General features: G+C 33.9%; 1 protein-coding gene across 1 annotated transcript in view; it reads right to left on the minus strand.

Annotated features, from left to right (window-relative positions):
• The window catches only part of LOC106882438 (mitochondrial adenyl nucleotide antiporter SLC25A25), an 88,219-nt gene that overhangs the window by 36,051 nt on the left and 25,535 nt on the right, over positions 1–26,633 (minus strand). The window lies entirely within an intron of this gene.

A 26,633-nucleotide genomic window follows, 5' to 3' on the forward strand; every position in this document is an offset into this window, starting at 1 on the left:
TATTTGAGTTGAATATTGAATTTAAAAAAAGATAGGATGGTAACAGCTGGAAAACTAATTCTAGCTAAAGTGAAAAAATTTTCTGACAGGATGACAGCAGTTGGAATGCTTTCATTCTCACAAATGTTTCATAAATTGATCATTCCTGATTCCAAGTTGAAGTGACCACTGAGATTTACATATTTTTAGCATATATGAAAAGAAGAAATGATGATGTTCTGGAAACTGGGGTTTTTGGATCTTCTTTTGCTGCTGATTTCCATTATTTTCATTTTCCTGTTTTTGCTCAAATTTCGCAGTTCTTTGGAGCATTCAGCTCGAAAGTGTTTTTATTCTAACAAATACAACAACCAGGCTTTCTACTCTGTATTATCAATCTCATTCCCTTTGTCTCAGTGCCATCTACTGGACGAAGTTCTCGTATTGCACTGTGGCCTATGATTGGGGTGAGGGTAAGGGCACTTACGCCTTGCAAATCCACTTTTATGCTTCCTGACCATAGGTCACCTTTGGTTAAGCCTATTTTGACCACTCTCCCTTGCCAAAACACAAAAGTCACAACTATCTCTTATTGTGACTTTTATTTCTTTGGCCAACACACAAAGACACAACTCCTAGTGCATAACCAATTCAGTAGTCAATATTTTATATATTCTAAGGCGGCAAGCTGGCAGAAACATTAGTTTGCCAGGTGAACTGCTTAACAGTATTTCGTCTGTCTTTACGTTCTGAGTTCAAATTCCGCTAAGGTCGACTTTGCCTTTCATCCTTTTGAGGTCAATAAATTAAGTACCAGTTGCATACTGGGGTTGATCTAATCGACTGGCTGCCTCCCCCAAAATTTCAGGCCTGGTGCCTAGAGTAGAAAAGAATATTCTATATTTCTGATTTAATATGAATGATGTCTTAAATAGAAAATTAGTGTCATGGAAAGCAACAAAAGAGTTCTTAATCTGAAATATCAGGACTAATTTTCCAGGTTCTAGTATAGCGAGTTCATCTTGGTAGTGGATATTTATTACTACTAGTCCTAGTCATAGTCCATATCTATGGAGGTATTTTATTGTTTACATGGGCAAGATATTTGACTCGTTGTGCTCAATATACCTACCTATAGATATTCAGATAATATTACTTGAAACACTGGCCTTTTATCCACAAGTCAATCATTATTTCCTATTCAGTTAAGACATTAAACAGTTGCAAACTATTATCTTTAGGAGTCCCTACATCACCCGAAGACATTTACCATTAAAACAAGCAACATATAAAATGATAATTCAAAATAACACATAGTTATACTAAAAGCTATGATATTGCAATCCTCTCTCTCAAAACAAAAATTTCAATTTTGTGTTAGAGATGAACACAAAGCTGAAAGGAAAAACAAACCCCACTAGAGTTCAGAAATATTAATGAAATTCTGCATCAGTAGATATCACGTTAGAATGCATAAATAAAATAAGCTGGTTTAGATTCAAGAGAATTACAATGTTTCAAACAATGCTTGTTGTTGAAGAGTGTTTCTGTTTTGATAAATGGCACTTCCTGAAGCAATAACATTCTCTTCTTCATTTTTTTAATTATCTTCACAAATTGAACTAGAAAATATTTTTATAAATTGCACAAGTCAAAACACTGAAAATAAACAAATACAATATTTTAAAGTATTGTACCCCCCCCCCCCCCCAAAAGAAAGAAAGAAAAGGGTAAGAATTCACTGTTTTACATAGTGAGAAAGAAGAACTGAGAAGAAAATATTTCATTTTACAAAGGTAAAAAAAAGGAGGAAGGAACCTCAATCAAAATATGCAAAAACACACAAAGAATGAAATTATCATAATTGTAGACTTCACTAGCCACCTTGACAGGTAACTTCTGACGCAATTACAAAATTTGGATTGTCTAACATCTGATAAGATAGAAATCAGACATTAACAGAACAGAGAAAGAGCAACGGAGTTATTTTTATTTTAATTGAAATAGTACAGTAACTAAAGAGTAATATCAAGTATGAAAACTAAAAATCAATTTGTTAATAAGAAAATACCTTATACAGTAACAAATTACATGGTTAATTTTGAAACCAAACCTATAATTTAGATAAACTGAAACTGGCCGAGAACAAATTCAGGATTCGGTATTTACAATCTTGATAGTCTTTGTAGGTACAAGGTGACCTCCTCAATGAAGCAGAGTCCAAGATAGGAAATCAATAACACAATTCTTTTTGCTAAAATAACCATCTTTGGTTCTAATGGAGGTAGGGGGGGGGGGGGGTAAAACAAAAGTGGGAGGACTGAAATTCTGATTCGAACTACTCTAAGACCATATACTTACAAAGAAAAAGAAACACAAACATTTGTTTCTGAAGGTTGGCCTCTGTCTAGAAGAAAGAAATAAGTAGAAACTGATGAAGTAGACTGCATAGTTAATCAGTACACAAAAGATGTAATAAGATTTCACTTTTCAATTGTGCTGTGGTCACTTTGGGTTGCACCTGACAGTATTAGCACCCACTGTCTACAATTAGTCTAGAACCAATGATAATGTCTAAATGAAGTGAAAGAAGAAAGCATGGAGAAAATTGTTAAATGATAATCATGATAGAGTTGATAAACTGAAGATTATGAATAATGATGATAGGGTTGAGAACCTATTGAAACAATGATATTGGTGACAATAATATAGAGAATAACGATGCTGATTATCAAGGCTCAATTTTTTTCTATTTTAGAAGACCTCAAACAATAATAGCAAAATAAGCTTAAAACTATACAGGCATTAGTTCAATGTTCTAATAATTGAAGGGGAAATCTTAAAATATGTATTACTTTGCCCAAATTTATTAGCTCCTTTTCATTAGAAGGATAAAATTTGAAAGTAGCTTCCACTAATGGAGCATCTGGAAATTTGTATTATTCAATTGAAGAATATAACTGTTAGTACATGCTAAACACTAAAATTGGTAATATAAAAGCAGGTGCAGTAATCAAAATATTTTAGCAAGAAATTAATTAAATGTGTACTGACAAATACCTAATAAATAGACAATGGATTAACTACATCGAGCAAAAATTAAAATCATCCCATGGTTAAAATAAGGTAAAATAATTCAAAACTTTACAAAGCTAAATCAATTGATGTTTTCTATATTGGTTCTTGAGAATGAGCACTAATCTTCAGTTCACATTCTGCACTACACAGAAACTTGCTTATAAACATAACCCACTTCAAAATTTTAAAATGTTTTATTACACACTTCTTTTTTTTCTTTCTTTTGTTGATACATCACTCATGATTATGAACCATTCTCAATGAGGTGAACTGAAGTTATTCTTCATTGTTTTTAGTTTAACTGGCCATGACCAAACAGGCCACTCTTCCATTCATACTTTGTATATGTATCTCTGAGTGATTGCAATGTCATGCTGAATTACTGCCATCAAACTGTATGCTTTTCTTTTCTGAGTTCATGCTATTTCTACAAGCATTTCTTTGATTAATGATGATGAGCATTTCAGTGAGGGCATACACTAGTGTATGTTATGGAAATGCAGTATAATGGGACTTATGAACCTACTTCAATCTCTGAGAACTAATTAACTTACCCAAGTAAGATCAGCCAGTCAGAAGTTTGGATTAAAAGGTGTTTCACCAGTTTGACAGCTTATTTGCACATCACATGAAAACCTTTGTCTTCATGTGATGTGCAAATAACTCAATGACAAATGGGATAGTTTGTTACATTGTTACCACATGTGTGTGTGTGCGCATGTATAAATGTAAGTGCATAATTGTAACATATGTAGCAAAATACAAGCAACTATGAAAAACTAAATGAAAAAATGATTTTGACAATAGCATTCCAATGAAATTTTGGATTAGCAGTTCAGAGATCAATAACATAACCTGAAGGGTAACTAGCATTTTTTTCTTTAAGCAACATTATATTATTGATGATCTATAGTAATTTTTTTTTATACATAAAGTCTGATAAATAAGGGCAGTGTTGAAAGCTTTTTGAGTTATCTTAGACAGGTGGAAGAGGTGAATTTCAGCAGACTGAACACTGTTATAAAAATTCTATGTTGTTGGTAGTTAAGGAATGAGATGGTTTTAGATAAGTTTTGTGAAAAATGTTGTTCTGGTGCTGTTGTGGAGGTGATGAAGGAATAGAAGGTTAACCTCTCCAAATGGTCCGTTCGTATACATATAAAAGAAAAATCCATATAAATTGCATCACAAGTCTAAAGGAAATCCTATTAAGAGTTATACAAACCGCATTGTCTCACTAATCTATATGATCAATTAGTTGTTTCTATCACTAATTGAACTAAATGGGAGTAAAGATGGGGGTGGCAATAGGAACAAATACATAAAAAGAAATCTCAATCAATAATTACAAACAAAACACTAAAAGAAATACTGACACCAGCTAGCACTAATCTAATCATACTTGATATTAGGTTAATCTAAACATAAATCTACTTACGATCGTATTGGAAGAAGTGAAGAGCTAGCATGGATTAGACAGTTAAAAATTGAATATAAAAACATCAATACTTAAAATTGTGTTAAAAGATTACATAAAAATATAACTTGGGCTTTGTTCAAAGTACAAACTCACTCTCAGTTCATTACTTGATTGGAAGAAATATTTAAAATAATCTTACATTACTCAAAAAGAAACTGCACCATAATTCTTCAATGGAACATGGCAATCTAATTTCTTTTACAGCATACAAACAGTACAAAAAATACGAGAAACAACTTGTACTCCACTCTTTCTACATATGGACAACATGCAACTAAAATTTTCTAAGTCTTTGCAAGTGTTAGTCATCACTGAGGGTAAACCTTATATATCTAACATTCCCAAAACTGCTTCCGAAAGACTAAGCTTGCTCCCTGAAGTCACAAAATATTTTAGTCATCATACCTTTATAAAGCTCAAGTAAAATTTACATTGGAATACAGTTCACATGTATGGGACAGTGGTGGTGGTTGCACTGCTGCTACATATAACAAAGTCTAGATACTGCATTTAAAAAAGGCCATTCAACTGGCTGACAAATATTCACTCACCAACATACATCAATCACTGTCACCAATATGCTGTTTCTTTTAGTTGACTCTTCAACCAATAGCCTCTGCTTATCTGAAATAACTAACTGCATACCCTGTTTGCTCTTCCTTCTTTTACCCCCACAGTATAACAGCATTTAGATCTTGCACAGAATATTTCAACCAATCCTTCTTCCTCTAAACTAGTCTGTTGCTACCCCCTCACCAGAAACATTTTTCTTGTAGACACTGACTTATAAGTATACAAACTACAGATTGACTAAATCAACATTTCAATGTGGGAGGATCTGCTGAATCAAGAATACTGCCCTTCCCCCTTCAATTTATAGTTTACCCAGTGTATGAGATGTTAAATAGAGCTCAAATATGTATTTTCAAAGAAAGTAAGGTTACATATTTTTCATAGTAATCATTAATAAAAAAAAACCTGAGCCTCCTAGCTTCTATAATTTCTGACATACTCTCTAACAAATACTCAAGCAAGTCAAAAACCAGCACCTAATTTTTTTTTATATTTGGATAGAGTAGTTAATGATAGTCAAATTAAAATTTGTCTGTTAAAAGACAAAAAATATTACTCATTTACTTGTTTTAGTCATTTGACTGCAGCCATGCTGGAGCACCGCCTTTAGTCAAGCAAATCGACCCCAGGACTTATTCTTTGTAAGCCCAGTACTTATTCTATCGGTCTCTTTGCCGAACCGCTAAGTTACAAAGACGTAAACACACCAGCATCGGTTGTCAAGCGATGGTGGGGGGGGACAAACAGACACACAAACACACACACATATATATATATATATATATATATATATATATATATATATATATATATATATATATATACAACGGGCTTATTTCAGTTTCCGTCTACCAAATCCACTCACAAGGCTTTAGTCGGCCCGAGGCCATAGTAGAAGACACTTGCCCAAGGTGGGCAAACAGTACAAGAAATGGAAGTGGGACAAGAAGTGGGACAGTGGGACTGAACCCGGAACCATGTGGTTGGTAAGCAAGCTACTTACCACACAGCCACTCCTGCAACTATAATTAGTTTAAAATATTTTACATGCTCATAAAGCAAAACAAAATTTAAATACGAAAATGCAGGGCTAAAACTGGCAGTGGACTTAACAAAGAATTTAATACACAAAGGGATATCTATCAAAGTCATGTTATCTCTTAAAATTTGCTCATTTCCCTAGAAATAGCTGCCAAAAATCATTAAATCACACACACACAATTGTCTTAATGAAGTAGTGAAATATGCAGTTGCTTAATCCAAACAACTGTACAGAAGTGAGAAACTTGGAATACTATTACCATTAACCATCAGCTTTAACCCTCTAGTATTCAGATTACTCAGTCAAATGTAATGCTTATTTATTTACATTGTTTTGAATTAGCTATGCATTATCTTGTGGCCTCAAGATTTCAATAATATGATTGTTCATCTTTATTTGACATTGTAGGGTAGACGTGAGAGGCTAGATCTGGCCAGGTTCAGCATAAAACAGGTAAAATATTTTGGCTGGATAGGTAGAAACTCCATACACTCTAGCCATGTAAACTATGGAAGCACAAGAGGTGTATAGTGGAATCACAAGTAAGCAAACAGGGAAGGAAGGCTTCATACAAAGCAGATATACAAGAACAATAGACAATGAAACAAAAGTAAAATAGATTCTCTCAAATGTAAGGGCAACTGTAAATCTGTCCTATTCACTGCATCATACTGTCTGTGTAATGAGATGGACACTAGACTCATTCGTTTTTGGTATCCCCACCACCATTTTCTCTCATGAAAATGCTTATATAAGGGACTGCATGAGATCTGCTTCATGCTGCCATCACTCTTTCTCCCCAGCCTGTTCCATCAATCGATCTCTCATTCTCAATAGCAAAATTGTAGCTATTAATATTGCCTTTTTCCTATACTCTCACTATTGTTTGTCTCCCCCCATCACTCCCTGCCATTTCTGTCTCTTCCATTGAACTTATTTTCAGGGTTTTGTCTTTATCCACTCACCCTTGTTCTTCAGTCATAATGAAATGCACCTGTGGACTCTGTAAAGTGATCAACAGGCAGTAGGAAAGACTTCCAACTGTAGAAACCATGCTGAAAGTGGAATGCATAAGTGAAATGTATCTAAAAGGGTAGTAACTCCAAATGAGAACCGACATTGAATGTGACAACCTGTCCAACTCCTACCAGCATGGAAAACATGGGAAAATTATTATTATAATGATATGACTATCCAATCCATGCCAGCATGGAGAACGGGTGTTGAATGATGATGATGGTATAAACATACATAAGGAACAGCTTTTCTTTTCAACATGATATACTGAGTATATACTTGTGTTCAGGAGTTCAAATTTTTTTGGAACAGTGAAGTTCCCCAATGCGTTAACATCTCTAGACTTGTAAGTTTATGTGATTAATGATGGAAGCAGTACTCACAGCACATCACAATGCTAAATTAAACAGAGACCACACCTCCCAATCAGACAATAAAATAAACACTTGACTGAGAACATATACAGTTAAAATTCAAATTCTGGCAGTAATGTCTACACCAGTCACATTGGATCTACCTCCTATAAAGAGGCAGTAACACATGCCAAGGTTACTTCACCCAGAAGAAAAAACTCAAGACTATGAAATGTTGATGGTAAATTTCGTAAATTTACCTTCCAAACATGTATTTCATGCATAATTACAAAACATCTTGATAAAAAAGATAAAACTAGAACAGTCTTTCATTTATGTATCTAGGTTTTATAGAAAAATGATGTGATTGTAACGATTTGAATTGCTGAAACAATTTGGATTTAGAAGCTTTAACACTTTTGTTATGACATTTCTTCAAAATAAACTGCTTGTGTTTCAATGAATTTTGAAAATAATGAAAAATTTAATAAAATAACTCATTATAAGCTGGTGTTTGGAATATAAATTAACATGAAATTTTGATGGAAGGTTTTAATTTAGATCATAGAACTAGGGATGGTCTCTGATGGATTGATATCAGAAGGGTTAAATAATCCTTAAAACTTATCCTCTAATATACACAGTAATTTCAAAGAATTTTTGAAGATTTCTGCCATTCTTTATTATCCAATATGATTCTCATCTAGTATGATTCAAAGATAAAATCAGAATAGAGAAGTAAATGTCTGCGGTTCATAAAACACTTGCAGAATTTTCATTAAGATCTTAACAAAAACAAAGAACAACTTATTTAAAAAAGAAATATCTGTCTTATATAATCATCTATCTACTTTCCAGTATCTAAACTTCTGAACAATAAAGTTCCAAGTTTATTGTTATTTGTGTCATCAAATCAATATTTTCTATTCATTCCTAAACTGGTAAGGCAAGTAAAAGATCGTTTAAAAACTGTAGCAGTAAATAGATTTTCAAAGAAACAAGTAGAGAAATAGCCAATGATGATTATCAGCAACATAGTTATTGTTAATTAAAAACTCATAAGCTAAGTAGATAACATGTTAGTAATATTCAGCAGTGAAATAACATTTAATAGCAATATTTAGAGAATAGCATGACTGTAAAGATAGGTTCTTGAAAAACTAAGTCCTTTATTAGTTTCTACATCTATTATATTTTTATAAATCACTCAGAGACGGACTCATTATGACAACAATGCCCAAACTGAACAACTTCATGAAAAACATAGGTGCAACAAAGTGAATATGATAAAAAAAAAAGTATAAAAACAAAAGGACTGGCAGAAAATTTTCAAGAGACAACAAGAGAGGGAATTCACCTGGAAAGAGAACAAAATTGAATAGGGACCGAAGTTCAGCAGAAAAAGGACTGATGAGAGTTGGAGGACCATTATAGTTTTTTTGTTTTTTTTTACAAGTGCAACATCATCTGCATTGAATTTCTGCTTTTCCAAGTAATACAGAGTTCAACCAATGGAATAAATTTTACATTGTGAGGAACTGAAGTCTGTTTTAGACAGAACTTTTCATTGGAGAGAGATGAAGTGAAATGATGGACGAGCTAACATTTCATTTCTGCAATGAGAGGTTCTATCAAAATGTTAGACATCTTTTTCCTTTGGCATAAAATTCATTCCATTGCTAAAATCATTTATATGTTAAGTGTTGAGACTCTTTCAATATCACATAAAACCACAATATACATTTTTACTCTGCACCCACTCATGATCAATACACAATTCATACAACCATACATATTCTTTACACAGGCTAGGTTTCACAATCTCTAATAATTTATTCAAAAGTTAATGATGGAGCTCTACGCAGTATCTCAACTAGCCAAAAAAAAAACATCAAAAAAAAAAAAATCCATCAAACAACACCCTACCATCTTTTGAAAAACTATGGACACATTCAATGATGTAGGTTGCCTGATCAAAGCATGATTATGGCTTGAATACCATGGCCAACTTAGAGCTAAACATTAAAAACCACCTTTTAAAAACTTAGCATTATTCAAATAGCTAAAACTGCACACAAAACCTTGGCTCCCCTACTCCCCAAATATGATTTAATTCCAGTTCTTCATATACACTTTCCTCTTATTCAACTAGTTTTTGATATGAAAAGGACTCAATTCACAGATTAATAAAGAAAAATAGATTGTGTGTGTCAAACAGTGGAATAAAAGTTTTATGCTAAAAGTCCCTTTTTTTCACTTGTAGAAAACGGAGGAAAGCAGGTATAAGAAGTTTACCAAAATTCCCTTTCTCTTTAAATATTTTTCAACTTTCATGAAAAAATAAAATCAAATTCAAAAATTTTTTTAAATAAAGCGTGTAAACCTATATTAAACTCATGTTGCTGACATGCTTATTCAAATATGGTTTATAATAGAATTTTTTTTACTAACTGCACTGGTAGCATTTCATATTAATTACCAAAAAATGTAATTTATGATAATTGTGAAAAAAGAAAGGATCACAGACTAAGTCAATACACAAGATCACAGACTACGTCAATACACAATATCACAAACGAAAATAATTCTGCAACAATATTCTAATTTACAAAAACATTAAAATTATACTTTTTCTGCTTTTAGAAGGTTAAAGAGGTAGACAGAGTATCTAAATCTCTTAGAAAACATTTTTCTAATGTGAATAAACACTAGGAAATTTTGTGTCTCAGATTTTGCATTCTCATTTAAATGCTGAAAAATTAATAGAAGAACTTCGACAATTTTGAAAAGTGTTATACAATAAACGACAGTATAAGCAACAAATGAATTTTCTAAAACATAAGTTGTACAGTATTGACATGTAGATAGCATGAAATAGGAAGGTCAGTGTTTAGCATAGACAGAAAACATAACAGTAGTAGCAGCTTCAATAACTAAAAATGAATGAAAATATGCATCAATAAAACAGATTTCTTACCCTTTCAATTAAATCTTAAAACAGCACATTCTAGTACTTAATAGCTGAGGCAACCTCACATAAAAAAATTCACATTCTTTTTATCTTTGCAATAAACTGTCTTCATGCCTTATAATTAATGATTACGTACACAACATATACAACACACGTGCAGCAAAAGCTTTACACTAGTTAGTAACTCAAATTATCTTTCAATATAAATTCCTTTAGCAACCAGATAAATTAAGAATTGTCATTTTAAAATTTGACGTGGATTTTATTTTTTTTTTTACGCATATAAGTGACCTGGGTCATCACTCATATGATTAGGAAAAAAAAATTTATTAAGTAACGAAGCATGACCAACCTTCTTATGCTATCTGGGTGAGTGAACAATGCTAAATGTGACCAGAAAGATCTGTTTTGAACCCTAGCAGTTGGAAAAAATGTTGTAAACAGAGATTTACCTTGCTCTACTAAGTAAAGCAAACACAAAAAAAAAGCAACAAAATACTGGGTATATCAGTTCTTAACACTAATTTGCTTTATTTACTGAGTAACAATAACAAAATAAAACAATAAACAGTTAAAGTAACATAGGGTGATGTTGGTTCAGACTGGCTATTTTGAATTAATCAACTTAAAATATACTGCAGTCATTCGTACATGGTATTGATATTAAGAGGGTTAGATAATTTTATAGAACAGGAAAGTCAATCTGATTCACTCACTCCACAAGTTTTCTCTTCCAAAGAAGTACTGAGAGAGAGAGAGAGAGCAAAAAAAATAACAATGAAGATGAAAACTGCTAATTAATGTTGAAGCTTATTTAGGAATATATATTCAGATATTAATTTAATAGACAAAAAATATGTACATTAAAAATAACTTGATGCAACACCTGGTGAAATTAAGTTGGAGAGAAGGTGCATGTTATTTTCACAGCGAACAAATAATGAATTCAATATTAACATCTAAAGTTTTGTTGGAGAAAGAAAGCAGCAATGACCTTTACTTTAATTAGTCTTTACCAACAAGCTAATGGCATGAAGGAGAAATAGTGTGATGTTATTTAAAAAATAAAAATGTAAAATTTGTCAAAGGTATATAGTGGCAAAACAACAGAAATGTAAATTTTAACTACCTGAGAATACAAACACCTTGTTAGACAGTTAAAGATGCATGTACGTGTCTGTTTGAAAGACAGAGAGAGAGAGAGAGAGAGAGAGAGAGAGAGAGAGAGAGAGAGAGAGAGAGAAACAGAGAGAGGAGACACATGGTATGTAAGCATGAGCTTGAAAAAGTAAAGCCATATTTTTATGTTTACAACTGTATTCTATATTCAATGAAATATCGAACAGTAGAGTCTTTGTTGCAGTACCAGAAGAATTTATATTTTTTTGTTCCATGAATATGAGGAATGAGCAATGTTTATTACCTGAAATTACAACAAATAATTGATTTTGTGCTGCAAAATTCGAACGTATATTGATAGCATGGGAATATTATTATAGGTGTGATATTTGATTAGAGACAGGAAGTAATTTTCTGAATTATAGGTGTGCATAAATACAAGCAGCTGGTAGCAGATTAGTGCTTAAACACTTAAGTACAGCAGAAAAACCGATAGTAATTTCCTTGACTTTCAAAGATGACAGAAGGTAAGATTTGAATACATAACACCAAAAAAATATAATTACAAATTAATACAATTATTTCAACAGTAATACTGAAATATCAGCTATAATAGACTTACAGATAAATCTACTGCTGCAGATGTGATAGAAGCTTCATGAATTATGCAGGCTTGTCTAAGCAACTGGAAGAAATATATACATATACGTAAGTATATGTATGTGAGAGAGAGAGAGAGACACAGAGAGAGATATGAGGTTTCCCTACATTATCAGAAATGGGACAGCAGACAGCAACTGCGCCACAACCAGAAATATTGATTAAATCTATTGGGCAGTGGAAATATTGAGATAGGGGTGGCAGTTAGTGAAGGAATGCCAAACAGGTGGAACTGCTTAATCAGAATGACTTTTAATTTAAAAGGTAATAAATAAAATAATACAAAATAAAAGTAGAAAAGTATATAACACCCCTTATCTCTTTCAAAAAAAAAAAAAATTAACCATTATTATTATTTGACATCTACTTTTATTCTTATATTTATAATTCTTTAAAAATAAGATTAACATTTTTTTCCCCCAATTTTGTTTTTCCTACTATAGAGTTGCAACTAGCTAAGTTGATGCTGTAGCTTGGTAACATGAGGCTAAATAATTCAAATCCCATTAGGGTCTCACAATATGCCCATAAGTGAGACAGTTGTTATCCAGCAAGTCCATATAACCAAAAATAAGTGTCATAAAAATTCACCACTGCTGTTTAACTAATATAAGTGATACAATGATTTGCAGTGCAGAACAAAATTCTACCCGTACTTGAAGAAAACACTGTCCACAAGTCAATAGGACTAATAATCATCCATTGAGAGAGGTATAGGAAAAAGATTATTTACAATTCTTATCCAAGTATTGACTTCTGTAGTGAAAACATATATGGTAAGATGGAATTTGAACCTTTAAAAAAGATCCATAAACCTGGAGTTGCCTTAAACACCAAATATAAAATCTGAACCTTGACAGTCAGTGGTCTCATAAAATAAGACAATTCAAAAATTCAAGAAGCTATCTGCAACATATTTTACACCAGTATTTGTAATATATTACAATATCACTGTATTGACCATACCACTGGATGTAGTTACACACTGCACTTCCTTGTATTGTTGTAGCTTTCAAATGATGCCACCCCACTGGCCAAGCAACAGGCTAACATTCTTTCTGAATACGATGCCAGTCTGTCACAGAGTTACCAATTTACAGCTGAGTGTGCTGGTGTAATGTGAAATGAGTTTTGCTCAAGAACACATCACACTGCTGATCTGGGAATCGAAACCACAATCTTGAAATTGTGAGTGCCACATCTTATCCACTTGGCCATGTGTCTTTACATCATACAATATATACTGTGATTAAATTTATTTTAAGTAAATGGTAAAATTATACTGGACACCATATTAGTTTAGTTTCTGTAGAATAACTGATGCCTTATCAGTGTCTTGCTATTATTTGAAATGACTTAAATTTCAATAGTCAAGACAGTTTCTTAGCAGTATGCTTAACTGTAACATTTCACCTGTCATTAGGATGGTTGTTAAATTATCATCTCTCAGTAACTTTCAGCTGTATGTGCTAGATTCCAATGCCTATGTGACTACTGAAATATCATCCCGATTGCCAGATAGAAACCTTTATGGTTTTTACTACTCTTCACACAACCTCACTTATAAAGATTGGTTTTGGATCAACATATATCAAAATATGCTAAAATCATGTACATTCTTCCTGTGAAAAAGTTTTGTACACTGAACCAAAAACCAAAAGTTGTAACCTGCTGTTGTGACATATTGTCAGATAGTGACAATATACAGTAAGTTTGAGATGGTATCAAAAAGTTCCCAGACTAATTCTGTACCATGAGAGCTAGCAGTGACTTTCGTGAGACTGTGCCGAGTGACATCGCTGTGTCTACTTGTGAAATTTGTGATTTTGTGATCACAAGTATGCTGTATGCTGTAGTCTGCAATTGTCATGGACAGGAAGTTGGAAGAAAGAGCCAATGTGAAATTTTGCATTAAACTTGGGAAGTTTGCTACAGAGACATTGACCATGCTTTGGCAAGCTTATGGCAACATAACAATGGGTCATACGCAATGTTTCGAGTCAAAGAACATCCCCGGAAGACATGAGCGATCTGGAAGACCTACCACAAGTGTCATGTCTGGAAATGAGGAGAAAATTCAACAGCTTGTGTATAAGAATTGTCAGAGGTCAATCAATGACATTGCTGATGTTGGTCTGTCATACGAGTCCTTGCAGGCAATCCTAACATCTTGTAGTGATGCTTTTACAGCAGACGACATTTTCGGAGTTTCTATCCACGCATGCACAGGGACTAGTTCCGGTAGGAATACAGGAAGAGTCTCATGCACATTGTGTAATCATCGATATCCAAGCTCCGCGTGGATTTTCATTCTCTTTCTTCGCTGGCCATCGAAGGGCCTGGACGTCGTCAAACAGCTCTCTTCAACATTCCAACTCTGGAGCTAGACAAATAACCACGCAACATCATTGAAGGCGTCTCAGTAACCAAAGGGCGAAGTGCTGCCGATTTCCTCTAAATAAATATTGTTGTGTTGATAGTTCAGAATCTGCGTTCCGTTGTTTCTTCAAGAAATTTAATGTACGGAAGCGGAATACACCTAATGGTGTATAACCACTTCCCTACAATCTGAATTGAACATGCAGTGTATCTCTGCCAAGTTTGCCCCTCACATGCTGACCACTGAGCAGAAAGAACATCACAAAGTCTGTCAAGATCTCCATCAGCATGCCGCTGATGACCCATCCTTCATGTCGAAGATTATCACTGGTAACGGGAACTGGATCTACGGGTATGACCTTGAGACGCAACAGTCCAGGAACTTTTTGATACCACCTCATAGTTCAAAACCTATATTTTAAGACTAATGATCTGTAGGTATTTCGTTATGCAACCATGATATATTATAAAGTATATTAAATGTTTTTGTAAGTCAACACCACGTTCTACTGTGTTAGCAGTGCTTTTTTACATTATTTTGTTATGGTTGTTTCTATAGAATATCTGTAGAAATAACCTTAACCAATATTTTAAAAGCAAATTCTAAAAGTCATGTTATAACACCCAGTTGCCTTATACACCAAACCAGTACACTAACTACAATTGTTTTATGGCATTTATGGGTACTGGACTAATTAATTCAGCAAGTAATGTTATGAGTATTTATAATCTGCACTGTGGAAATTGAATCTGGATTGTAACTAAAACTGGATTATTAGACTACTATTGAGTTTGTCCCCTAAAATATTTCATAGGTCTATGTTCATATAGAAACAAATTTAAATTATGCAGAATTTTGACTTATTGTTAGTCAGCAGTCTAGTTTTTAAAATGAGAACTGGAAATTAGTACTATTTGTTTACTTCTGTATTATTTGTATTTTCATTTCATATTCTAGTCAATAGACAGATTGAAATGTAAGTGATTGATATGCTAAATGAGAAGTTGCTACGAACTGGTAGAGGGAATCAAACAGTTGTTATAATATAAAATAATTACCTAAATGACAATCTTATAAGTCAGGATAATACTAGATACAAATGCGTAAAAATGGTGTACTGAAGACCCATTCAATTTCATGACACTATAGAAAAACAAATGCTGAATCAATGGAATAGGAAATCAAAGAAGTTTATAGTTAGAACTTTTAGGATATAATACTAGGAACAAAATCAACTCTACATCAGATAATTCTTTTTATTCAGAAGAACTGGAAACAAAAAAAAAAAGCCAAAATTATTCCTCTTCCTATTAATTATCTGTACAAAAAACATATCACAATTGTGGGTGCTTTTCCCTCTTTAATCAACATTGTAAAATATATCAATAAAACCAAGAGTAAAATTTCAGCATCAAAATATTGCAAGATGCCCTAAAATTTATAGTTAAATTAGAGTTGAACTCCCCTCTATAAAACACCTGCTAAGAAATCATGAAATATACTACCAAATAGTAGATAGGCAGGCTTTTGAAAACCAGTTAAGATCAGCAAGATAAAGAAATATAAGTAACTATGGGTTAGCAATGTGACGGTGAAAAACAAGCAGTAATGAATAGTTAATATAATGCAAAACAATAGTATTTTTACCAGAGTTAAGCTAAAAAAGTATCTTCACTTATTTTTAGCCAAGTATTTCTATTTCATTTAGTTTGCTAAAAATAAAGCATCTTTTACTTCTCACCTTCTTGGATAATTCAGGTAAGACCTACTCTGTTTCTTATTATCCTCCCAAGTATTCTAAGTTCAACTTCATTGTTATTAGCATTTGTATAAATAAACTACTGATTGGACATTATTTATCCATTTGATTATCTAAATTCACTGCATGGATACGCAAAATGAACAAAACAACTAAATAACTTTACCTATTAAATTTTCTTTTTTACTATCCATAACAATCAATACATGACTATTATTTGAACTGGGTGAACTTGAGGTAGGCTGTCTCTTACCTAGTTTCCTTGTGAAAGATATAACTACCATAATCTCCCACTTCACTTCCTCCAAAAAACATTTACTTTTTCAGTAAGTGGTCATGTGTATTGATTGTTATGGATAGTAAAAGAGACTAATGCAAAGTTTAATTCTTATACGATTCTTATATGATGTCTTTATCAGATGAGTTACTCCTCAGTTACCTAACACTATTTTGTAATGTTATATTATTGATTTCTTCTTCAAATACAACAACTATTGTTGTAAAAGAGGGATTGTCAAATAAATTAATTCCTGTATACTTCTGGTATCTACATTATTAGATACCAGAACTGAGTGGAGAAAATATTTTCTATCTGAAGCAGCGAGTGAAAAAAATGGAGATATTAATGCATAAGATATTCAGATTTCATAATCTGACATCTCAACAAAATTATTTATTTTGATAATTCAGTTTTTTTTTGTTTTTTTTGATAATTACAGCATTATATTAAAAATGGCAGTTTTCCAACTAATTATTAATAAGTCTTCTACTAAAGCAAATATAAATTAGACTACGATTGGACATGTAACATACACTTTTTATAGACCTGTTTATCCGGTGTGGGTGTAGTTGTTTGACTCAGCTATTTCAAGAATGTTTTAAATGCTGGTTTTTGGCCTTTTTTTTTTCTGCAGAACTATAAGACAAAGCCAAGCATATTCAATGTCCATAGTTCTAGTGTGACAGCTGTTTTAAGTCAACACATTCTAAAGTTGACTGTGAAACTATATTTGTTACTGCTTTCAAGTAAAATTTTCTGAAGTCTGAATTTAAGTAAAAGAAGGTCAAACATTATTTTATTATTTTTTGCATTGAATTGTATCACAGTGGGAAACATTGCCTAATTTTTTTAATATTGGATTAACATTTCTGTCGCCAGAGAAACTTTTCCTCTTCTCATTAATTCAGTACATAAAAAGGTGTAATAAAAATAACATGATTGCTCAGAATTATTACTTACAGTTCCAATCTAATATCTTTATCAGTATTAAAGAAATACCAAGGATGGCAGGGTGAACGCTTATCTCAGGATGTTGACCCCTTACAAAGCAAATGACAAAGGAACACAAGAAATGGCAAAAAGCTATTTTGAAGGACCCATTCAACCCATGCAAGCATGGAAAAGCAGGGTGTCAGGTGTATGAACTTGTTAGATTTGTGTAACAATGGACAACCACATAAAGGGCTACCTGATGAGTTTTTTAGGCAACAGGCAATATAAATCATCACTAACTGCAGAAAATGGAAGAATATCCTTAATTTACCAAAAAGAAGCTTCAGTAGATATGATGCATGCATGTTAACCTATTAGACATGAATCATACAGTGAGTGTCCAATATATGGATTACTGAACATCACAGCTTACTAAATTTTTCTAACTGAAAAAATTAGAAATTTAAAAGGATAGCTAAATTACCAAACTAAAACCAGAAAAAAGGAAGAAAAAAAAACAATTCATCCAATATGTAACCTTTTTTTTTTCTTTTTCAGCTTATAGGTATCTCCTACCTTTAACTTATTCTATCATTATGACAATAGCTTCCCGTTTACTGAATTTCTCATATCCATCTCCTTGTAAAGCTATAAACTACAATTTTCTTTCCATTTTCCGCTGCTCCCCAACATGCTTAGACAGAAATTTAACAGAACTAAACCTTACTATTCAACTTTGCAGGCATTAATAGTTTCTAGATAAATTATTCTATTTATATACTTCTTTATGAGTTTTTAGTCATTTATTTTGTAAAAATAAGATAACTTTATACTACATTTTGACTTTGAGAAAAGATATGCTGCTTTCAGGAAAAAACATGTGAAGGAAGTGTGAGGGTCAAATATGTTTAATACAAAAAATGTCGGTTAAAGATACAATACAGTTTTATAGATTATGCTATTGAGAAAAGCATTAAGAAATTGTTATCTTAAAATCATCATCATTTAACGTCCGTTTTCCATGTTAGCATGGGTTGGACAGTTTGACCGGGGTCTGATCTGGCAGTGTTTCTACAGCTGGATGCCCTTCCTAATGCCAACCACTCCATGAGTGCAGTGGGTGCTTTTTACGTGCCACTGGCACGGAAGCCAGTCAAGGTGGCATTGGCATCGGCCACGTTCGGATGGTGTTCTTTACATGCCACCAGCACGGGTATCACAACTACAATTTCCATTTGATTTTTATTTTGGTGTTGATGTACTTGACTCAAGGTCTCCTCAAGCAAAACAGGGCACCCTATGATCCAAGGTACTTATGTGAAACTGGTGTAGGGTATGCCGTGAACTCACTTTATTTGTAGGGACTTCGCAGTCACAGCATATCTCTACAGGTCTCGGTCTTTCGTCATTGCCTCAGTGAGGCCCAACATTTGAAGGTCATGCTTGACCATCTCATCCCATGTCTTCCTGGGTCTACTTCTACCCCGGATTCCTTCAACTGTTTGAGAGTGGCACTTCTTCACACATCTCTCCCATGCATCCGTAGTACATGACCATACGAGCGCAGACGTCTCTCTTACATGCCACATCCGATGCTTCTTATGTCCAACATTTCTTTCAGGATGCTTACACTCTGTCGTGTGTGCACACTGACATTACACATCCAACGGATCATACTAGCTTCATTTCTTTCGAGCCTATGCATGTCCTTCGCAGTCATGGCCCATGTTTCACTGCTGTGAAGCATGGCAGTTCACACACATGCATCGTACAATCTACCTTTCACTCTGAGTGAGAGACCCTTTGTCACCGGTAGGGGTAGAAGATTTCTAAACTTTGCCCAGGCTATTCTTATTCTAATGGTAACACTCTCTGAGCATCCACCCCCACTATTAACTTGGTCACCTAGGTAGCGGAAGCTAGCAACTACTTCTAGTTTCTCCCACTGGAGTGTGATGGAATCTGTTTTCTGAGCATCTGTGGTGTCTATTGTCCCTGTGCATCTGCTGCATACAAACAATATCTTCTCGGTTAATCTTCTTTTAATGTTTCTTTTCTAATTCTGGTAGTGTTTCTGCTATGAGGAGCTCCCAGGGGCAACCTGTCTTGAATTCCTCTGTTACTGCCTGGAGGACTATGATGAATAAGAGGGGACTGAGGGCTGCTCCTTGGTGGACCCTTACTTCCACCTAGAATTCTTCACTATACTCATTGCCAACCCTAACCTTACTAACGGCATCTCTGTATAAGGCTTGTACAGCCCTTATCAATCATTCGTCAATCTCCAGTTTCCGCATCGCCCACCAGATAAGAGATTGGGGTACCCTGTCAAAGGCTTTCTCCAAGTCCACAAAAGTCAAATATAGGCGGTTTATCTTTGGCTAGGTATTTCTCCTGCAGTTGCTGTACCAGGAATATAGCATCAGTGGTGCTTCTCCCTGGCACAAAACTGAACTGCATCTCATCTAAGCAGACTCTCTCCCTAATGAGATGGGCTATGACCCTCTCCATGACCTTCATCACCTGATCCAGCAGTTTGATACCTCTGTAGTTATTTCTATCTAGAGCATCGCCTTTACCCTTGTAGCAATTGACTATGGTGCTGCTATGCCATCATGAACTATCTGGTTTACAATGCGGGTGACTAGGCCATAGCCCACACCACCAGATGTTTTAAGCATCTCAGCAGTGATTCCTGATGGGCCAGGGGCTTTTCCTGGCTTCATACCCTTAATTGCCTTATCTACCAGGGAGCTGTCTATTTGGATAGCTGGTCCCTCTACTGGGTCAACATTTGGCAGGCTCTCCTCCTCCCATTCATTCTCCACATTCAGCAGTCTTTCATAATGGCTTCTCCAAACCTTTCTTTTCAGTATCATTAAAAGCAGGTGCACCGTCATCCATGCGAACACATTTCTCTCCTGTGACATCACAATTTTCTCTCACACACTGTCTTGCAATCCGAAATACCTCAGTTCAAATTTTAACACAAAGCCAGCAAATTTGGGGAAGTGGCGAAGTCAATTACATCGACCCAGTGTTTAACTGGTATTTATTTTACCTACCCCGAAAGGATAAAGGCAAATTCAACCTTAGCAGAATGTGAAGACAGATGAAATGCCACTAAGCATTTTGCCCAGTGTGCTAACAATTCTGCCAGCTGACCACCTTAATTATCTTAAAACATTGCAAATCCATCAAATATCTCAAAATGAGAAATACATTTTTTTTTTTGTTGTCAAAGAAGGCATTTGCTTAACTCTTTTGAGACAAACCTACTTGTGACTGCTTACTAGTTCTATAATACAAGCTTACTGTCTTAAAGTGATTTAAAACACTCCATCAAAATTTCATGAAGATAATGGTCATGGGGTCCAATGAATGCCCATTTGTTCTATAACCCTCTATAACAAATAACAATTCACACTGTTAGCTACTTCATTGCAAAAGTTTAAAAAATACCAGTGCTCTTCATGCATACTGAACTGCATTCTAATTTACTGTTTTCCTACATACCAAACAAGGTCACGTCCCTGATGCAGGATTTTTGTGGCCCCTGCAACAAAGTAATTCCTTAATCTTCGTAATTTCATATTTAATTACTACTGTTGCCTTTTCTCTTGGTCCTTTTTGGAGTAGGCTACCTATCCCATTCTTATGTGTTTTACAATCTGTCATAGTGAGATGTACATATATCAATATTATTGATCGTAAGTAAATTCTTACCAGTTATAACATTTCTCTCTGTTTCACAATTCAATACATTACAACTATTATCCTCTTCACATAAAACACTGGTGATTTGCCAACTTTACTGTGCCAAAATGAGATCAAGTTCCCTCTTTCTTTCACTCATTTTAAGTTACTAGCTTAGCTTTAATAGTTTTAGCTGTTATCCTATATATTCTGTTGCTCAGTGCTTAGTCAAGCCACTGTTTCAGTTTCAATACCAGTAAGATTTGGTCATTAAGAACTCTCAACTATCCTCTATACTATATCAGTTCTCCATCTCTTTATAAGCATTAGCAAGTTTCTACACACTTCATTACCTAATATGTTATCTTAATACTTTCATTTCATTTTTCAGCCCAATGAATAATGTAATCACGTACTTTTTCAATACCTTCAACATGTGGAGTCAACAGAAACAATGAAATGCCTTATGGTACATTCTGAAATTGAATTTTTCATTGTGATCAATTTTGCCTTTCATCACTCCAGTGTACAAATGAATATCAGTAATATACCAAGCTTAATTCAAATGACCGTAACCATTCCCAACATTTAACTTCCAGCCTCCACAAATAGATGGAAAATATTATTTTGAACCAAAGAAGGAAACCCTACATAGTCATTTTGTAAAATGAGATAGTACAGTCCAAGATAAACTAGGCCTGAAAAAGAGATAGGGTTGACTAAGCTGATAAATCTTTGATCATAAGTCAATAGGACTGATGAGGGGCTAAATAAAAACGATATCTTGTGTCTAAATGTCTAGAATTTGCTATTAAGTTTATTTTTCAGACTATGAACCTCATCTTTGACAACGAAGCATTGTCTATACTACATTTTGATCTCTGAGGCCATTGATGCATATACAATTACTGTAATTCATCTGAGATGGAACAACTCAAAAGAACTGACTTGAACCATGATGACCTGTCTAACCTATACCAGCATAGAAAGGTATGCATTAAATAACAATGATGATAATTTTTTCCTATAGAAAGCCTGAATTTCTTTGATTTTTGTGGAGTGGAGGTAGTTGATTGCACCAAACCAAATGTGCAACTAGTACTTCATTTTATCAACTCCAAAGGGATAAAAGGCAAGGTCAACTTTGGTGGAATTTAAACTTAGAATGTAAAACCAGAAAAAAAAGCAGTCAAGCATTTTGTCTGACATGTTAATGATTCAGCTAGCTCACTGCCTTAACAATGGTGATAATAATGATAATGATGGCATAGATGCAGTTATGTTCTTAACATTTCTCAATAAGTTTGACTTTGCTGAAGAATCTACAAAGTGTGATGTTACTTCTAAACAGTTCTGACGCCTTTATGTGTATTTCAGAAGCTCTGAATTTTCTCAGACAGATTCATGCAGTAAGGTAGACAAACAGTAGATTTTGCTTTAACCCCTATGCTTTAGATTGGTTGTAGGTCTTACATAATGGGTCTGATATTTGTTATACAGAAATGCATTCTTAACTCATTTCTCTATGTACAAGGGGGAACTGAAAAGTTCATAGGCTGATTATGAAGGAGTGATGCTAGAGCTGTAAAATCTTACAAGCATTAATTTCAACCTTATTAATAACTGAATTGTTTCTTTTCAGATAAGCTCACATCTGATTATTCAAGGAAGATTTCAAAAGTAACTAGTAGCAACTTCTCTTCAAAGATCCACAAAATTTGGTACTGTCTGGTCATTAAATACCTGCAAACAGAGAGGGTTTGGCTCCCAAGGATATTCATGTTGACATTAGGCTACATTAGGGGAGGACACTCCAGCTTTATTAAAAGTGCAAAAATGGGAATCCGAATTTAAAAAGGGCAGAGAGAGTCTTGAATATGACTCAACATCTTGATGTCCTGCAACTACCACCACCAAGGAAAACATCCGTGTTCACAACATGGTGACAGTTGACAGGCGACTGACTATAAATCAAATAGCCAATGCTCTTAGCACAACCTGTGAGAGTTGAGAATACTCTGCACAATGAAGTTGACATGATGAAGGTTTCTGCACAGTGGATGACACGTCATCTGACACTTGATCAAAAGTGCACCAGGCTGATCACATCACGGGAAAATCCTGCATTGCTTCAGGCAGATCCAGGTGGTTTCCAAACCTAGGATGAATGTTGGCTTCATCACTTTGATCCAGAGACAATCCATGCTGTGGAAACACCCTTCCTCACCTGCTCCAAAGAAGGTCAACGGCCTTTCATCTGCAGGGAAGATGATGGCCTCAATTTTTTGAGAAACAAGAGGCACTGTGTTTATTAACTATCTTCAAAAGGGCCACACCATCAATGGAGGCAATTACAAAAATCTATAAAGACCATACGTCCAGGAAAACTGACAAAAGGGGTCTTGTTTCATCAGGTCAATGCTCCAGTAAAACAAGTCCTTGCTTTCAATGGGTTCTGTGCATGACAGTGGCTTTGAACTGATTGTTCACCCTCCCAATTCTCCTGATTTGGCCATATCTGACTCTCATCTATTCACCAACATGAAAAATTACTTGGCTGGAAACCAGTATTGCAGTGATGAAAGTTTCTTCACCAATGAGATCCAAGAACTGCAACACTGAGAGAAGAAGCATGTGGACCACAAGTGGGACTATGTTGAAAAATAAACCTCATTTGTCACATTCCACGAGAGTATTTTGGTCAGCCTATGAACTTTTCAGCTGACCCTTGTATAAGATGATACACCTTGAATCCAAACTGGTACTCTGCAATAGACCTGGATAATGTTTAGCAATCAAACTAATCAAAATGTGGTCCTGATGTAAATATTTAAACAAAATTTCATCACTAAAGGTTAGTAGTCAAGAAAATTATTTATTGTATCATATATATATATATATATATATATATTTCATTTATTTATATAAGGGCATTACTATATAATAATGCCTCACGCTATGAGGGACTCTAAGGTCAGACTACCATAAAAAACACATTTTTACCGAACGCGAGGAATCATGATCTATAATTCAGTCTGTTTTTAAGGGGTTGGCTTTGAGAGTTGCATTTCCTCGCGTTCGGTAAAAATGTGTTTTTTATGGTAGTCTGATCTTAGAGTTCCTCATAGTGTGAGGCATTATTATATAGTAATGCCCTTATATAAATAAAAATATATATTTCGGGAATAAATGATGGATTTTTTCCCTTATGAGGTTTTTTTTCATGCTAGCTACTTGATAAATTCTTGTAAAAGAATTCGTCCTATTATTGAATTTACATACATATATATATATATATATATATATACATACATATATCTCCATTATAAATTTAAATCTTACAAGACAAGAAAAAAAGTGTAACTAAGTATTTACAGGAATGCTAGTATCAGTCCACTTTAAAAAAATTATCTATATTAATTAAATTTAAATAACTGTATTATGAATTAATTAACTGATGTTCAAAATAAAGTGATAGTAGCCATAGGTACCAACTTGAGTCAAAAAAGAAACAGACCTGCTGAAAATTATATTTTTCTAAATATGAGAAATTTTACTTCACATAATCTTGAGAACATTTATGAAAATAAGACATCTAGCATAAAGAATCTAAAAAAATACAGAGTCAGATTCAAATGAAAAAAACCTAAAAATAAAATCAAAAGTCACTTCAATGACTACCCAACTATCATGCTGTAAATATTTAACTATTTGAAATATAGTAAAAAGGAACAAAAGGAATGGAAACTAGAGATCAAACAAAATTAAGTTCTTAAAGGAGGTTATTAGGTAAAACAGCTCACCAAATATGTAAGTATTATAAATTATATTTATTAAAAAAGATCTCGTGTTAATTTGAAAGTAGTATTATTAATTTAGTCAATTTCACAAAGTTTATAACTTTAATACACACCTAAAATGTGATGGTAAAGAATAGTCTAAAAGACAACACAACTGAGTAAATAGCTATTCACAAAACCACAAACACAAATAGCTTAACAGAAGCTATCTAAGGATCTAATTCCAGGGTTTTTCACATAAACACCACTCGATCTATCTTAGTTTACCTACATTTCCATGCAGATTGCTGACAAGCCATGACCTTACCCCCAGCACAATGGTGATATATAAGATGCATCAAAAGTCTCATTTCTGGAAGAAAAGGTACACTCACATGGTTTAAAATTGGGCAACAAACAAGAGCATCAGTTATATTCTAATCACATATATCGTTCTGATGCAGTCATCTTAACAATAAAACTCAGAAAATAGAACAATCTTCATGCAACCTTTTCAGAAGTTTAGAGAAACTATTTGGTAACCTAAAACTTAAGTGTTTAGATTAATCAACTCAATAATATACTGCTACAGTGATTGAATAATAGCTCAAAGGTTAAAATCCAAAAAAAAAAAAAGTTTCAGAAAAAGAAAAGAAATATAAACATATTAGTATGTCATGTTTTCAACCACTTCTACATTTCTTTTTTAACAACATAAAAATGCCAGCAAAATATATACTTTGACCTTTGGTTTCTGAAAAAATATATTATAAATTACAAAATAATTATGGTCAAATTCTAGTAACACAATGGGACAAATGAATGTAATTGGAACTTTTCTTCAATAAAGAAGATGGGAACAAATAAGATAGTTGTCTATGGAGCTGTCACAAACAAATCCAAAGTGGTGAACCAGATCCTGCAGATAACCTTGTCCTAACTTTAATCCACGAAAAGTCAAATGATAACAGCAGACTTTGGGCATCACATAATCAACAGACTAAACAGAAACAATAATAAATAACCTACAACCCAACAAGAAAGCATTTATGTTACTTGAGCTGTGGAAAATAAAGTCAAATTGCCTTCAAATCATACATGACCATCTTTAAAAAAAAAAAAAAAAAAAAAAAAAAGGAAAGACATATTTGATAATGTCATCATAAATACACAATGTCAAAAAAAAAAAAACCCTTGTTATGGCTGGAACATCATCGGTTGTAGATCTGCTCAATTAGGGCTGATCGGGAGCTAAATAACAACTAATGGTAACTGAAAAACAGCTTGAAGATAACTGAAGGTGTGATATCCACTGACTAAGATAGGAATGGAGGAATTTCAACCATGTTTCGTAGTCTGCTACCACAACAGCTCCTTTATAGGATCCAGTTAGCTCAAGACATCATCAGGAGGAACCACGTGCGGTTTCGGCCCCTACTCCTCTACCGTTTTGACGTGGCACCCCCACCCCCCACTTTCGGAGGTGTCTTCAGCTCTGGTGTTGGGTGCATGTCTTCTTTCTTCTATTTCCTGG

Source organism: Octopus bimaculoides, chromosome 2 (assembly GCF_046866305.1).
Source record: "Octopus bimaculoides isolate indiv1 chromosome 2, ASM4686630v1, whole genome shotgun sequence".
NCBI classification, from domain to species: Eukaryota; Metazoa; Mollusca; class Cephalopoda; order Octopoda; family Octopodidae; genus Octopus; species Octopus bimaculoides.